The 18,526-nt window shown below is 42.9% G+C and overlaps 1 pseudogene; it reads right to left on the bottom strand.

The window, feature by feature from the left end:
• The window catches only part of LOC127641703 (UDP-glucuronosyltransferase 2B18-like), a 98,113-nt pseudogene that overhangs the window by 57,155 nt on the left and 22,432 nt on the right, over positions 1-18,526 (bottom strand).

The following is an 18,526-nucleotide window of genomic DNA, read 5'->3' as shown; positions in this document are numbered from 1 at the left end:
ATGATGGGGTCATTGTTTATTAACTTTCCAGTATGTATTTCATAAACTAGTTAGCAACTTACGTAGAAGACACCACTTAACTCCGCAATGCTTAACTCCGCCCTGTCTGCAGAGCCACCGTTAGTTCAGATTCAGCTCTGTAAACAATGGAGACGGAGCGCACCCTTCTTGACAAACTACATTATGACACCAATTCTAAAGCATTGTTTTCTGCATTATATTTTCTGACATTTTTTTTTATATATTTGCGCATATCTGTAAACATACGCCGATACCAATATATTGGTGAAAGTCTAACATCGTCCGGTGGGCACTAGTCTGATATATGAGTCACATATGTGAGAAGAACGCACATTAGAAGCTCAGTTTTAGAACATGTATACCACAAAACAAAACAAAGAAAAAAGAAAGAAAAAAATGCTAATAATTGTGCTCTAAACATCATGTTTGCACTTAGATTAAAAGTTAGTATAATTAAGAGAAACTGTGTGCTGGTTTTTAGTGCTTTCTTTTACTTTTTTAACTTATTTTGCACTTCATTGTCATACAGTAATACACAGACATAATGATTGATATATGTCCTCATGAAATCAGAGACTCTACCCTCAAAATCCAAGCACAAGTGGTCAAAATACCCTGATAGTCATGTGTTATAACGTTGGAAACATCTCTAGTAAAATATAACAAGCACATTAGTTTCACTTACAAACCTGTGTTTTAGCCATGTTATCATCTTATGTCACTCTGTGAAGATAATTTCAACATCTATGCACCATGTTGGGCTTTTTTTATGAGGAGTATCTGCTGTAAGTAATGATATGCATTGTCCATATTCTGTTTTCTGTTTCATAAAGTAATAGGCAAAAACGTGGCAATGATTGCCCCTTAGTTGTGCCTTATAATGTTTGTCACGTTTTCGCTTACTTCATGGACAGAATATAGAAGTTGCCATATCATTACTTACAGCAGATAATCCAGATGAATAAGGAGCCGCAAAATAATGTAACACTGCATAGCTGTTGAAATGCTCCTTACAGAGCAATGTGACATGCAATCTCTCCAGGTCATGCTCTGTGTGCACACGTGCACTGCTTGAGACTACCTGACAAGAAGGGAAGACGCAAGCAGTCAAGAGATTCTCTGCCACAAGCAAATAAACAGCAACAAATTATAGTAGAATACATTGTGATAAGTGAATTTTCCCAGTTATTGGCCAATAATACAGTATATCAATTCAAAGAAATATCTGGCAACATAAGCAAAGTTCTTACCCGTGAAAGAGGCTTTGCAGGTTTGCAGTGTAATCCTCCAACAAATTTAAAATTAGGCAGCAGCGGTCATGGATACTCAAAATCCCAGTAAGTTCTAATCAACCAGATGTCAGCTTTTCCAATGGTCTCACACATTGTTGTAGGTTTGCCTGTAACATACAGATAAATTATTCTGATCTGTTGATGTGTAGATAAACTTCAGAAATTCAGACAGATACACATGTTCTGTATTACACATTGTGTTATGTATTTTGTATAATCACTATCTCATGTTACATAGATTTCATACAAAAATAAATACAGAGGCATACTGCACTATACTAATATAAAAAGACCATATGCCTAATGCGTTGTACAAACACAAATTCCCGTTATCGCTTGTTTCTTAAAATAAACAAGTTACCGTTTATATCAGTGTAAAGTCCCTCAAAAGTAATCTTTGTGTTTAACTGAAATATAGTTGTATGTAGGATGTTGAGGAGCATGATTTCTACTCTCTCTAGGAAGTTCATGTGGTAAGTGGGGTGGTCATTCATACCGACCACAGGAAAATAAGACGGTGGCGTGGGCAGCTGTCCACAAATCTGCTCAAAACTATACGCAAAGGTAAAGTGCAGCGTATTAAGAATCTCCACCATCAAATCAGCGTACGGCATCATCAGATCAGATAAAATCATATCATAATTAGATTCCTTAACTTTGTGCAATAGTTCCTCATTGTGAACCATGCCCTTGCATACATCAAAAGCAAGCACTTTGAAGTTGGACAACATTTACCAGAACAAGAAGATTCTCTCATATTTGTTGGCTGTGTCATTCATCCAGAGATTGATAAAGACAATCCACAAAGCCTCTGACTCTTCTTTCTTTTTATTTACTTAAAAGAAAATAAAAAATGAAACACTCCTTCCATGTGAACGGTACAGAAGGGGAGGAAAAACTAACCAGAACTGTCATGCTGTGGTTCCGATCAACAAGATTGTTGTTTTGATTGTTGATCGATGATTGTGCCAGTGGCTGTACTCGCCTGGCATCACCAACATTTTTCCAGCATGAGCAAAAAACAAATAAAGAACCAAAAACATGGTGGAGTATGATTTTGGAAGCAAGGGTTAAGTTTACTTGTGCAACAGGATTTGTGCAAAGGTCATGTTGCATTAGGGAGGGTGGATGCACTTCATTCTCAGTGAAAAGGTATGTCTTTGCCCTCAAGCTATATAAGTTAAAATAAAGGAGACTATTAACTTGCATTGTGAAATGTTCAACATTCACTTTTAGGGCTCAACAAAACTGACTGCCAGATGGCCTGGGGCCAGTATCAAAGAGATTCAGGCCAGTTGATAGAACTGTCACTAGGGCTTGGAATTGTAATTTCTTTAATGATTCCATATAAACTTCTAACAAAAGTGGAGCCAGTTCTGTAGCATAATATCTAAAAATTCAGCGGCAAAGCAGTCTGGCCCCAGAGCATTGCCTGTAGGCAAGGCCTTAATTACCTCGTCAATCTCCTCCAAGGTTATCTCAGAATCAAGAGAATATTTTGCTCAGTCGTCAGTTTAGGGAGTTCTAATGGTTCCACAAAGTTTCTAATATCTTCATCAGTAGTCGAAGACATGGAACTATATACAACAAGATAGAATTATTTAAAAGCATTATTTATATCAATAAATATAACTAGTAACTACTAACTACTTTACCACCAGCAGATTTCACTCTGCTTTATATATCTAGCCAAAAGCTTCCCTGCTTTGTCCCCCGACTCAAAGTATGACAATCTTGCCCTGAATAGACAAAACTCCACCTTCCATGTATAAAGGGGCCTTTATTCCAATAATAAAGGCCTCTCAACAACTTCTCTTGTTGATGTAGCTTGCTGTGTCATCACAAAACACAGTTGTCCCTGTAGGATCATCTTAATCTCAAGTGCAAATATAGTCAGGGAAGCCTTATTTTGAAAGATAAATAGGAAGGAGGTTTTACACATCAAAAGCTGACTATAGTTGAAATTGAGCTGGGTACAAAAATGTAGATATTGGTCTGCCGTCCTGTTTTCTAGCATTTTAGCATTTTACTAACTTGCTTAATTTCTCTTGACTAACCATTATATACCTGAATACTCATACTGAGGTTAATACTCATAATGGGACAGGAGATAAGCCGTCCTCTATCGGAGGAAACACCAAAACAATGGATGTTTTGCAATAATCAAGGTTATAATACTGAGCTGTATATCAGCAATTTGGCTGGGTGGTCAGAGAAAGAAAGAAAAAAAACTAAAAACATAATTAGATCCAAATCCTAGAGATGGCTCATTTAGTGATCGATTCAGGAGCGATATATAAATCTATGGTTTAAAGAGGATGGGGGGACCCTCAGTGTGATTATAAATACATGAAAGAGTCATCCAAGGTGTGTAAAAAAATTAAACCATTCTGAGACAAAGATCTTGAACGAAAAGAGGCTAATCAAATGCATGCAGCGGTCTCTGTGTCAGAACAACCGATTAAATATTATATTGTCATGAACAGAGCCTTAACAACACCCCAACGACAACATGCGCACTATTATATCCCGACTTAACACAATTTAAAGGCAACTCAATCACTGCAGCCGCGGCCGTATCTGATTCAGTGTCAAAGAAAGATACGAGCGAAGGTACAACAGCTGCATTTCCTTTTACCTAGTGCCCAGACGGATATAAAATCATTCCACTAACATTGTCAGAGACACTGGCTATATGCAAAGAATTACCATATATAAACAATATACCTTTATCATCGATACTGGTGCATCTAAAAGTTCATTAACAGTGCATTGCTATGAGGGCGCTATTACGGGATGCACTCTTAACTCTGTGGGAATTAATGGCGTTCCCATTAAGTGTCATATGACACCAAAATTACCTGTAAGATCTCCACATAACCCAAACTTGTTTAAAATGCATGATTTTGCGATTTTGCCTGACTCTCTGTTCTGCCTACTGGGTCGTGATCCGATGCATACATTTGGGGCAAAAATAACTTTTGATTCTAACTCACTACAATTACTGTTTCCCTCAGTATATTGTCAGTCTGTGTGGGACATTGTGGAGAAGTTTGCAGCTCAACGTCTGTCAACACTTCTGCTGCAAAACAGGAAATGCTCAAAGTTGACCCAGCGCCGTGGGCCGCCCACAATGAGGCGGGCCTCACTGACATAAGACCATATGTTGCCAAACTCCACTCTAACTTGCCAGTATACTGCAAACAGTATCCTCTGTCAAAAGAGGAGGGTATTGGTCCAATAGTACAGTGTCTGAAACAAGGTATTTTGAAACCCATTCACTCACCATATAAAACACCAATTAATCCTGTGAGGAAAGCTAATGGTATATGGCGTTTAACACAAGATTTGAGGAAAATTAATGATTTAATTGTTCCTTTGTCACCAGTGGTGCCGGATGTGCACTACCATTTAACTCAATTCCAGCAGACCACACTCATTTTACTGTTATTGATTGTGTTCTGCCTTCTTCAGTGTGCCAGTCGTGCCTGTTACGCAGCCCCTGTTCACATTCACATATGGAGGCCAACAGTACCAGAATGCCCCAGAAATTTAGAGACTCACCTGCTGTGTTCTCTGCTGTAGTGCACGCTACTTTGAAGGACACCAAGCTGCCACCACGAACCTGTCTATTGCAATATGCTGACGACATCCTGGTTTGCGGCCTGAACGTTGAGTCATGCACAGCTGCTTTACTATTGTGTGCAATGTATTAGTGAAAGCTGGCTTCAAGGCATCAAAAGAAATCTGCAATGGGTGAAACTGAAACAATCTGGGACATGTGAAAGAGAGGAACAGTTCGTCTTTCCACAGACAGTGTGAAGACGATTATCACCTTCCAACACCCTAAAACAAAGACTCAAATGCAAAGCTTCTTGGGTTTAGTGAACTATTGTCGAGCATGGGTGCCAAACTGCTCTTAATACCACAAAATCCTAAGAGAAGCAACACTCTCATGGGCTGAAGAACCTATCAAGTGAACTGCTGAAATGGATATGGCTACCAAATTATGGTGAACCCTTTCATCTCTACGTGCATGAGGCGGCAGGCACAGCAGCAGCGATCCTCGCTCAGTCCCTTGGTGGAACATATAGACCAGTGGTGTACTTGTCAAAAATTTTAGATGCAGTCGCCAAAGGCCTCCCTGCATGTTTGCGAGCAGTGACTGCTGCGGCGTTGATGGTACAACATGCAGAATGCATTGTACTCTCACATCCATTAGTTGTGCACACCTCTCACTAGGTACGTGCAATCATGCACAACATTACCACACAACACATGACAGCACAACGTTGATCGGGGTATGAAGCTATTTTATTGGCTACTGCTAATCTGACCATTAAACCAACCTCCGTTGTACAAGCCCAGACTTTATCATTACACAAATTACTAACTAAAGGTGAATTTTACAACGATTCACATGATTGCATCGATCACCTGAAAACATGTACTTTATGCAGGCCAGATGTTTCATCATCCACCCTGGAGGAGGGGGACAATTGTTATATTGACTTGACAGGTCCTGTTCCAAGCCAAATTATTCTGTATACTGGTTTGGTTATGATGTAACGGAACTCCCGAATCAAATTATCAAAGCTTATTCGCTCCCATATAAATCTGCACAAGCTGCTGATTTGTTTGCGTTGATCAGAGCATGCCAATTGGCTAAAGGCAAATCAATCAATATACAGACTCCAAGTATGCTGATAAGTAGCAAAGTGGGCTGCAAAGGAAGTTTTGGTAAGCCCAGACCTGAATCAAGCTGAAGAGACTTTTTCCATGATATAATCAACCCTGGTAAGAGACATTGGCATAAAATTATTAAAGGCAAATCCATCTGAATCTGACATTCAACATTGGGCCTCAAATGAAGTGAAACCAGACCAGACTAATTTGTAAATAGAAAAACAAGGGTGTCTGGCTCTGCCTAAGACCACAATAGTAATTTTCTCTAGACATTATCACAGTATTTCGCACGTTTCAAAAGAAAAATCCAGTCAATAAATCAAACTTATTGTATAAATGGGGTATGAAATGCAGTCAAATTAATCCTGGACTCATGAGCACGACTCATTACCACACCCGAAACTGCCGTTCCAACACCTGCAAATAGATTTTCGAGATTCGGCATTCCAACCATTATTGAAAGTGACAATGGCACTCTGTTAGCTTCCAAAGTTACGCAACTACTCGAAGGAATTGAACATAAATTGGCATTTCAACATATCGTATCACCCAGTCAGCAGGTGTGGTAGAACAGACAAATAGATTATTAAAAGAATGCTTAAACAAAGCCTAAACCGAAACCGGCTGTGCTGACTGAACTCAAAATGTCACCATCCTCTGTTATTAAACTCTTTCCATTTGAAATACTAATGGGTAGGCCTTTCCCGACCCCTTGGGTCAAAGGCTGTACTGGCTCTCTCTCCACAGGTGACACAGAGGTGGTAATTGCAGAATATGTGGATTCCCTCATTAAGACATTAAATGGCATAAATGTCATTGTCTCTCTCACTCTCCCTCTGCCTGCAGGAAGCCCTACTCATCCATTTATTCCAAATCAGCAGGTTCTGGTGAAGTGTTTGAAACCTACGAAGTTAGGTGAACCAAAGTATTTGGGCCCAATTACTGTACTGCCGATGACCAGAACGGGGTGCTGACTGACCTTCAACCGCAGTGCAATCCACACAAGCCGCGTGAAGCCTGCACCAGAGGGGGGCCTTACTGATTCAAGGGTGAATGGTGAAAGCACTGGAGGAGCTGAACACACAGCGCCAGTGCCTAACCAGGAATCTGCGAATCAGGAGGACCTGCAGAGGGACCCGGAACAGTCAACATGAAAATGTTCCTATATGGCAGGGGGTCGTGCTTGCCTACACCCGTTCAGCATCAACACAACAGCAAGGAAGTGTAATTCCAATTCCTAGAAATAATGTATTCTGCTTATGTTTCTATTAGGCCCATGTTTGCTACAATTACTAATGCAAAAGTTGAATGTGGTGATAAACAGGCATAAAATTACCATGCTCCACTATGTACTGTACGTATACCTGATACTGAAGTTGGTTGAGAGGCTACATGATCCTTTCAGGATCAAAGTGGGCAATATAAAATAATAAAGGCCTCTCAACAACTTCTCTTGTTGATGTAGCTTGCTGTGTCATCACAAAACACAGTTGCAACTGGCCCTGTTCTTGCAAGAGGATGTGTCTATAGGAATGTATTTCCTGTGTCAGTACTCTCACGTTTCACACGTAGCTAATACATATATGTCACCCCCATAAAGGGTAAAGAACTATTTCATTGGTGGGTCTAGTGGAATGTTCTTTTGCTGGACCATATAATGATGAGCTGGGCAATAAACTTTGGAGAATGATCTGATATGCTCTGGGGTGTGTGTCACTTCTTTCTCCACTCGTGAGTATCCGGATGAGACAGTGACTGCAGACCTGACTTGATACTTATGGCCAATTATAAAAATGACAAAATAGTATTATATCTGTATTTCAATCTGGTAAATTCTTGAGGCCATCAGACAATATTCTGCGCTTCAGCTCTGCCTTGGCACTCTTTTATTTATCCATTTTTTCTCCCCTTTTTCTTCCCAATTTGGAATGCCCAATTCCCAATGCACTCCATATCCTCGTGGTGGCATAGTGGCTCGCCTTAATCTGGGTGGCGGAGGATGAATCCCAGTTGTTTCCGCATCTGAGACCACCTTATCACGTGGCTTGTTGAGCACGTTACTGCCGAGATATAGCACGTGTGGAGGCTTCACGCTATTTTCCGCAGCATCCCCACTCATCTCACCACATGCCCCACCGAGAGCGTTTATACCACATTATAGTGACCACGAGGAGGTTACCCCATGTGACCCTACCCTCCCTAGCAACCAGGCCAATTTGGTTGCTTAGGAGACCTGGCTGGAGTCACTCAGCATGCCCTGGATTCATATTCGCAACTCCAGGTGTGGTAGTCAATGTCTTTACTCGTTGAGCTACCCAGGCCCCTTGCTTCTGCACTTTTAATATTCCCTTCCATCTCCACGAGTTCTCATGCTTTGGACTTTTTAGTGAATGAGGCATACTGTATGATCTGACATCTAATAACCACCTTAAGTGCCTCCCAAGCCACGCCCACAGAGGATACCAAGGACCAGTTGTTCTCCATATAAACACTGATTTCAAAGTTTAACATTTGTTGGAATTAAGGATTATGCAAAAGGGATACATTAAAGCGCCATTTCACAAGTGATTTATTTTTCTCCATATGTGGCAACATCTCTTAACTCACCAGGGCATGATCTGAGACTAAGATGTTTCCAATTGAGCAATCAACAACAGATTCAATGAGGTACTTAAAAAATCTGACTGATAAAAATAATTTATAGTCCCTACCAGATGGGTTCAAAAGTCTCCAAATATCTATCATTTTTAAGCATCAATGTTGCTCTAGGGGGCTTAGACACATTTGCTTCACTATGATCAAGGACTGAGTCCATCAAAAGTTTAAATTCTCCTCCCAATATTATATCATAAGGAGTGCCAGCGGCTTGAGCATCCCTTCAAGATCTATAAAAAAGCCCTGATCACCAGCGTTAGGTAAGTAAATATTAGCTTATTATGTAAGATAATATCAACATTTGCCCCTGAATTTCTGCCAAAACAATAATGACTCTTCCTAATTTATCTTTAATCTGTTTAAACCATTTGAATTGTAGATGCTTACTTATCAGTGTAATGACTCCCCTGCTGTAACTTAACCCAGCACTAAAGAAAACATGTCCACCCTATATCTTCCCAAATTTTTCAGCTTCCTGCAGGGGAAGATGCACTTTTATCATATTTCTTACATTTAAGAAGATAAATAACTTTCCTTCTTTTAATAGGTTGCCCTAACCCATTCACATTTCACGTGGAGAGAGACAATCCACGCATATTAACATTTGATATTTTAGAAAATAGATTGTGTCAAAAATAAAAAAGACCACATTCCACATTAGTGCAACAATCAAACCCCAAACTTCCTCACAAACCAAACAAACAGAAAAAAGAAAAACGTGTTATGATAGGGCGGAGGGCGGGGCCAGGTCGTGATTTTACACACCCGGCCCCTTATCAGGATAATCAAGCCTCCGAGAGGGATAAAGGCAGACTGCGGATGGTGGTGCAACACAGAGAGAGAACGTTTACGGGCAGCTGTCCTTCCTATGTATGTGTTTGTGTGTTTGTGTATTTTTGGTTTTAGTTATTTATTAAAAATATTATTTATATTGTCAAGCCGGTTCTCACCTCCTTTCCATTGAACTGCTTTACACGTGTGCATTAACCCTGCGCACGACAGCCCCAATCGGCATCCATCCCTCTAAACTCAAACAGTCCATGTATGCCTTTGAGAGCCCCCTTGACAACTTTGTCATCTGATTGCACAAGTCCGGTGTTTCTATACAAAAATGTGTAAAACAGAATTACACAACAGAAGATAATCTATCTAATAAACAAACTCCAGCCAATAGGCGGAACAAGTACAAACAACACGTTGATTCATCCACATAACTGTCCCGAAGGTGTGTTCCTCCACAAAACAAACCCCAGCCTCTAGCAGAACCAGCACAAAAAAAATACAATAAATACAATTTAATAAGGCATATTCCTTGGACCGTCAAACAAGTTTTCAGTGAGCCGTCCCATTCAACTGCTACATGAGTGCAACAAATAGCCCAATCACACCATTGTCCTGCAAGAAATACTCCACAAAACAAACTCCAACCAATAAGAGGCATAAGCATAGAGAACGTGCAGATACATCCACAAACTGTCCCGAAGGGGTGTTATTCCACAAAACAAACTCCAGCCGATAGGCGGAACCAGCACAAAAAGAAACAAAAAAGGTGCTCAGCTTCCTCAGACAATCAAGTGGATGTTCAGGGAGTCGGTTCACTTGGCTGCAACATGAGACCCACAAAACTTACTCAGTCCATTGACTTTATGAAGGACACTGCTTGCTGAGGACATGTTAATACTTTACGGCCATCCTTAGTATCTATTCTCAATTTGTCTGGGAACATCAGTGCAAAAGCGAATTTCTGTTGATGTAAGGTATCTTGCATTCCTTGAATCAATCGTGTTTCTCTCTTGTCGAATTTGCAAAGTCTGGGAACAAGAAAATGCAGAAGTTCTTCCAAGAAAGCCTTCCTTTACTCCTGGATTCGCATAACACTAGATCTTTATCGGATGATATCTGAAATTTTGGCAGAATTGATCAGACTTGTCTCCCTCACCAGATCGCTGAGCCGGGATCCTTTCACATAAGTGTCTTTTATTGTCTCCAGAGCCCGAGGATTTTGAAATCTTTGACATATTGTCTTCCTAAAACAGTTATGGATCAGGGTGTATCGAATCTCACCGGTTAATGACACAAAAAGTATCAAAACTAGCAAAGTGCACAGAGCACGCCGTTCACACGTCCGAACCTCGCATGGTGTCAAGTCAAGTGGTTTTTAATATCGTTCAACCATATACAGTTAGTACAGTACACAGTGAAAAGAGAGAAAGTTCCTCCAGGACCATGGTGCTACATAAAACAACATAGGACAAACACAGAACCACATGAGACTACACAGACTAAATAACATACCTATATAAAGTGCACATGCAAACAGTACAGAACAGTTCCATAAATTCGTAAGTCCGTTAGCCGCTGCACCTCCTCTCTGTATGCTGACTCGTGGTTCTTGCTGATGAGACCCACCACGGTCAACTTGATGATGTGGTTCGAGCTGTGCATTGCTGCACAGTCGTGAGTCAGCAGAGTGAACAGCAGTGGACTGAGCACACAGCCCTGTGGGGCCCCAGTGCTCATTGTGGAGGTGGTGGAGATGCTGTTCCCGATCCAGACTGACTGAGGTCTCTCAGTCAGGAAGTCCAGGATCCAGATGCAGAGGGAGGTGTCCAGGCCCAGCAGGTTCAGCTTTCCAATCAGGTGCTGAGGAATGATTGTGTTGAATGCTGAGCTGAAGTCTATGAACAGCATTTGAGTATATGTGTCCTTTTTATCTAGGTGGGTGAGGGCCAGATGGAGGCGGTGGCAATGGCGTCGTCTGTTGAGCGGTTGGGATGATACGCAAACAGTAGTGGGTCTAGTGAGGGGAGCAGCTGGGTCTTAATGTGCCTCATGACGAGCCTCTCGAAGCACTTCATGATGATGGGTGTGAGTGCGATGGGACGGTACTTGTTGAGGCAGGACACCGAAGACTTCTTTGGCAGAGGGATGATGGTGGTGTCCTTGAAGCACGTTGGAACGACGGCGCTGCTCAAAGAGATGTTGAAGATGTCGGTAAGAATATCTTCCAGCTGGTCTGCACATCCTCTGAGCACCCTGCCAGGAATGTTGTCTGGTCCAACAGCCATCCGTGGGTTGACTCTACGTAGGGTTTTCCTCACATCAGCCATGGTAAGACAGAGCACCTGGTCGTTGGGAGGAGGGGTGGTCTTCCTCGCCACCACGTCATTCTGCGCCTCAAACCAAGCGTAGAAGTCGTTCAGCGCATCTGGAAGGGAGGCATCTTTGTCAAATGCAACTGATGTTGTCCTGTAGTTGGTGATGGCCTGGATGCCCTGCCACATGTGCCACGTGTCGCTGCTGTCCTGGAAGTGACTGTGGATTCTCTGGGAGTGTGCGCGCTTTGCCTCTCTGATGGCCCGGGACAGTTTGGCCCTCGCTGTTATTAGGGCAGCCTTGTCGCCTGCTCTAAAGGCGGAGTCTCGGGTCCTCAGTCATCCACGGCTTCTGGTTGGAGCATGTGGTGATGGTCTTGGAGAAGGTGACATCATCAATGCACTTGCTGATGTAGCTGGTCACTGATGCTGTGTTTTCGTCCAAGTTGGTAGAGTCGCCATATGTTGCAGCCTCCCTGAACATGTGCCAGTCAGTACACTCAAAACAGTCCTGAAGTGCAGAGATGGCTCCTGCTGGCCAGGTTTTCACCTGCTTCTGGGGCGGTTTTGTGTGTCTGACGAGCGGTCTGTATGATGAATTAGCATAACAGAGATGTTGTCTGAGTAGACGAGGTGGGGGCGGGGCTCCGCTCGGTACGCGCCTGGGATGTTTGTGTAAATAAGATCAAGCGTGTTCGCCCCTCTCGTTGCAAAGTCCACGTACTGATGGAATTTAGGGAGCACTGTCTTTAGGTTAAATCATGGTTAAATCTCTGGCGACTATAAACAGTCTGTCAGGGGGAACATTCTGCAGTTCACTAATAGCCCATTACAGTTCACTGAGCGCTTCCTTAGCATTAGCACTTGGGTAAATGTAAACTCCGGATATGATAACAGTGGTGAATTCCTGTGGTAAATATAAAGGTCTGCATCTACCAGTCACAAGCTCCACCAGCGATGAGCAGTAACTAGAGACTAGCATAACTAGAGACTAGCATAGAGTTATTGCACAATTCCGTGTTGATGTAAACACACAAGCCACCACCGTGAGTCTTACAGCACAGAGCTGCATTTCTGTCGGCACGAAACGAGGCGAAACTGTCTAGCTGAATGGCAGCGTCTGGAACTCTATCGCTGAGCCACGTCTCCGTGAAAATATAGACGCAGCAGTCTCTAAGCTCACGCTGCGTAGTCTGCTGGAGTCGGATGTTTATCCAGTTTATTGTCCAGGGAGCAAACATTTTAGAGCAGGATAGACGGGAGAGCCGGCCGGCAAGGGTTTGTTTTTAGACAAAACAAGACCGCCGCCCTCTTGCCACACTTTCGCTTCCTCGCACACCGCTTACGACGTCCCCTCCCCCGGTCACCGGCATCAGGTGACGCCAACGACTGGAGCAAGCCGAGTTTGCAGCTTAGTTGTTGCATGAATCTCATATTTTAGAGATGGTAGACACGAAAACCGGTTTCTCCGATGTCAATGTGCTGTAAAAGTCGGGCTAAGTGACAAAAATAGCACCATTTTGGATCCGGAGTGGCCTCTGCGTGCTACCGCGCAGCCATCTTGGATCATACCCACACAATAATTGAAGTAGCTATAAGTGTGTACTTCACTGTTATATTGTTTCATAAGCTGTGTATTAAATGGTTAAAAATAGATATATCATAGAGATGACTCTACAAACAAAAAGTTTGTATTTTAATTTGTAACCCTCCATCCATCTTCAACCGCTTATCCGAAGTCGGGTCGCGGGGACAGCAGCTCCAGCAGGGGGCCCCAAACTTCCCTATACCGAGCCACATTAAGCATCTCTGACTGGGGGACCCAGAGGCATTCCCAGGCTAGTGTGGAGAAGTAATCTCTCCACCTAGTCTTGGGTCTTCCCCGAGGCCTCCTCCCAGCTGAACGTGCCTGAAACACCTCCCTAGGGAGGCGCCCTGGGGGCTTCCTTACCAGATGCCCAAACCACCTCAACTGACTCCTTTCGATGCAAAGGAGCAGTGGCTCTACTCCGAGCTCCTCACGGATGACTGAGCTAATCACCCTATCTCTAAGGGAGAAGCCCGCCACCCTTCTGAGGAAGCCCATTTCGGCCGCATGTACTCGCGACCTAGTTCTTTCGGTCATGACCCAGCCTTCATGACCATAGGTGAGGGTAGGAACAAAAATTGACCGGTAGATCGAGAGCTTTGCCTTCTCGCTAAGCTTTCTTTTCCTGACAACGGTGCAATAGAGAGAGTACAATACCTCGATGCCCCAATTATCCGGCCAACCTCCCGCTCCATTGTCCCCTCACTCGTGAACAAGACCCCGAGGTCCTTGAACTCCTTCACTTGGGGCAATAACTCCTTCCCTACCCAGAGTACGCACTCCATCGGGTTCCTGCTGAGAACCATGGCCTCAGATTTAGAGCTGCTAATCCACATCCCAGCCGCTTCACACTCGACTGCCAAGTGATCCAGTGAGAGCTGAAGGTCACGGACCGATGATGACATGAATACTACATCATCTGCAAAAAGCAGCGATGAGCACACCTTCCCCACTCCAACTCGATATCCTATCCATGAATATCAGAAACAGGATTTTGACAAAGCGCAGCCCAGGCGGAGACCAGCCCCCACATGGAACAAACTCGACTTCTGCCGAGGACCCGGACACAGCTCTCGCTTTGGATATACAGGGATTGGATCACCCTAAGAAGGGGGACCCCCCCCACCCCATACTCCCACAGCACCTCCCACAGTCTCTCCTGGGGGACCCAGTCATACGCCTTCTCCAGATCCACAAAACACATGTAGACCAGATGGGCATATTAACAGGACCCCTCATGGATCCTTGCGAGAGTAAAGATCTGGTCCGTCGTTTCACGGCCAGGACGGAAACTATTGTCGAACCTCGGATTGAAGAGGGACAATCGATCAAACCATCATCTCCAGCACTTTGGAGTAAACTTTACAAGGGAGGCTGAGAAGTATGATACCCCTGTAGTTGGCACACACTCTCTGATCCCCCTTTTCATCCATGACACCCCCTACACATTCAAAGCTTTCAGCATTTCTGGTCAGATCTCATCCAGGGCTTTGCCAATCGCGGAGTTGTTTGACTACCTCAGTGACCTCCCCCAGGGAAATCTGATCCCCCATCAGCCTCCGGCTCTGCCTATAGCATAGAGGGTGTGTTGGGATTTAGGAGTTCTTCAAAGTGTTCCTTCCACCTCCCAATAACCTCTTTGGTTGAAGTCAACAGAGTCCCATCTTTGCTATATACAGCTTGGATGGTTCCCCGTTTCACCCTCCTAAGGTGGCGGACGGTTTTCCAGAAGCACTTTGAAAGTCCTTCTCCATGGCTTCTCTGAACTTTTCCCACACCCACTCCTTTTCCTCCATCATGGCAGAGGCTGCAGCCCTTCGGGCCTGTCGGTACCTTGCAACTACCTCCGGAGACCTCCGGGACAACAAATCCGTAAGGCCTCTTTCTGACGGCTTCCCTGACCACCAGTGCCAACCACGGTGTTCGAGGGTTACCACCTCTTGCGGGCACCTAAAACCTTGAGGCCGCAGCTCTCCACCGTGGCTTCGGCAATGGAAGCTTTGAACATTGCCCACTCCAGTTCAATGTCCCCAACCTCCGCAGGGATGCCTGAAAAGCTCTGCCGGAGGTGTGAGTTGAAGATCTCGCGGACAGTGGCCTCCTCCAAATGTTCCCAGTTCACCCGCACTACTCGCTTGGGCTTCCCAGGTCTTTCCCCCACCCCCTGACCCAACTCACCACCAGATGGTGATCGATTGACAGCTCCGCCGTTCTCTTAACCCGAGTGTCCAAAACATATGGCCTCAGATCCGATGACACGATTACAAAATCGATCATCGACCTTCAGCCTAGGGTGCTCTGGTACCACGTAAACTTATGAGCATCCTTATGTTCAAACATGTTGTTTGTTATAAATAAACCATGTCTAGCACAGAAGTCTAATAACAAACTTCCACTCGGGTTCAGATCGGGGAGGCCGTTCCTCCAAATCAAGCCTTTCCCGGTGTCCCTGTCATTTCCCATGTGCGCGTTGAAGTCACCCAACATCACTACGGAGTCCCCTACTGGGGCCCTATTCAGGACTCCATTCAGGGTCTCCAAGAATGCAGAATACTCTGAACTGCTGTTCAGTGCATATGCACAGACAACAGTCAGAGATCCCCCCCCCCCCCCACCCACAACCCGTAGGGAGGTGACCCTCTTGTCCACTGGGGTAAACTCCAACATAGCAGTGCTCAGCCGGGGACTTGTGAGTAAGATATTTTACAAGTAGCCCACAAGGTGGTGGTATTGCATTACTTTCTATTCTAGGAACGGTGCACCAGTCTGGTTCCGAACTGAAAATCCCATTACTTTATCTCATAGACTAATTGATTTTCAACCATTACTTATAAAACTTTAAAGACAGTCCTACTCTGAGCTACTGAGGTTGTTCATCGATGGTATATGCTTCCATTGAATCTATCCATCTGTGTTCTCAACTTCACTGTTTAAAAATGTTGTTTGATACGGAATACATGGTAAAGAACTACATTTCACTTGGTACATCAGATGTTTTGAATCATCCGACCTGCCTATGGGCTGAAATATGTGCCACCAGAAACTGAATTTGAACCATTTATATTTGAATTTGAATGGCTAAACTTGAATAATTGCATTGAAAAACTGAATTTGAATCACATAATTTGAAATTGTATTGTTTAATTAAAATTGAATTTATTCAAAAACTGAATCTGAATTGTATCATTTGAAATTGAATTTATTCGTTTGGAACTGAAGTCCAATAAAATTTGATCCTCACTGAAAATTAAACTCTCTATATATCTTCACATTCACTTCTCACAATTCAGATTCAGTTCTCAAATTCAATTTCAAGTTACTGAAACAGACATCCGGGTAGTTGGAGGATGAAGGAAGAGCAATCGGCGCAGATCGATAGATAGCGTTCATTGGCGCACAGGACTCTTCTTGGGCCAATCAGCACCAATGTTTTTGAGCACAGTACGTTACCGCCATGAAACTATGGAATTACGATTGTGACAATAATAATGAATGTAACTTTATAAAACTGAGCGTAACTTTATAAAACTGAGCGTAACTTTTTCAGAAACTATCAAAAATATTCCATTACAAAAGAAGAAAAACACAATTAAAATGAAAAAAATGAACTCAGTCGCATGCAATTTAAAAGGCTCTTCAAATATGCTGCATTTTTTGTTAATGTTTTTCAAAGATTCGTTTTAGCAAATCGTGGATTCTGAATACATTGCCACAGATTTAAGCTTACGCTTAGCAGTTTTTAGTTTGCTGTTTTGAGACAAACCTCTCGTGGGGGTGGGCTTAACAGTGATCTACTCTGATTGGATAGTGAGCTTTTGATGGACAGGTGCTCTCTGACCCGGATGTACAGAGCGTCACTCAGTGGCACGCATATTGGAAAGCTCTAGCGGTGATTTGTAGTTATGTAATACGTCGTGCTTTGTTGTATTACTTACTAACAATATGTAAATAATATTTGACCTATAATTATATAATTTAATATTATATGAGACCTTTGATCGTCTAATAATCGTCATGGCGGGTAACGTACTGTGCTCAAAAACATTGGTGCTGATTGGCCCAAGAGGAGTCCTGTGCGCCAATGAACGCTATCTATCGATCTGCGCTCGATTGCTCTTCCTTCATCCTCCAACTACCCGGATGTCTGTTTCAGTAACTTGAAATTGAATTTGAGAACTGAATCTGAATTGTGAGAAGTGAATGTGAAGATATATAGAGAGTTTAATTTTCAGTGAGGATCAAATTTTATTGGACTTCAGTTCCAAACGAATAAATTCAATTTCAAATGATACAATTCAGATTCAGTTTTTGAATAAATTCAATTTTAATTAAACAATACAATTTCAAATTATGTGATTCAAATTCAGTTTTTCAATGCAATTATTCAAGTTTAGCCATTCAAATTCAAATATAAATGGTACAAATTCAGTTTCTGGTGGCACATATTTCAGCCCATACCTGCCATACACTCCTTAAAAACAATAGACCATTTTTACACTCCGGGTTTTGGAACGCGGAAGTAAACAATTGCAGGATAAACTTCGACAGCGGTGAATGGGAGTGAATGGGAGATCACAGTATTGTGAATATTATTTTCACTTACCCATTTGCTCCAAGACCAAAAGAAAAAATCCACTATTATATTTGAATGACTTCCCAGAACAATAAAAAAAAAATAGAGTGCGGTGGATTAAAACAGATGCAAGATGATGCCATATTCACTGTCACTCTCTCAGCAGCTGTAAATCGAAACCCCCCTCACAGCTGTGGTAAGTTATTTTTTTAACTAATTCCAGGGTAATATAGCACAAAGCATAATTTATAAACTTACACTCAATCTTTAAAAAAAATGGTTTGCTTGCTAAATGAGGTGGAAAAGAGTCATAACAGTTGTGAAAAGGTGCAGAAAATCCGTTCATTCAGAGGCGCAGGTGAAGTAGCAGACGCAGATGTCACGTTCATACAGATGAGTGAGTGAAGCGATGTGAAGGCTCTCGCAGACGTTGTGTTAAAGAGACGAGTGCGTGATACAGTCATAATTTTTACCCCAAAGGGACCCCATACAACAGGACCATGCATTGGCGAAGTGCTCGCATCTGCATACATGTGTGAATTATGTTAAGGCCTTTATACATGGCCATAATATCAAAGTATTTTTAGCAAGTCAGTCCACTATCAGCCATCTTTGG

The sequence above is a fragment of the Xyrauchen texanus genome, chromosome 4 (genome assembly GCF_025860055.1).
Source record: "Xyrauchen texanus isolate HMW12.3.18 chromosome 4, RBS_HiC_50CHRs, whole genome shotgun sequence".
NCBI classification, from domain to species: domain Eukaryota; kingdom Metazoa; phylum Chordata; class Actinopteri; order Cypriniformes; family Catostomidae; genus Xyrauchen; species Xyrauchen texanus.
This window is presented reverse-complemented; position numbering and strand designations above follow the sequence as displayed.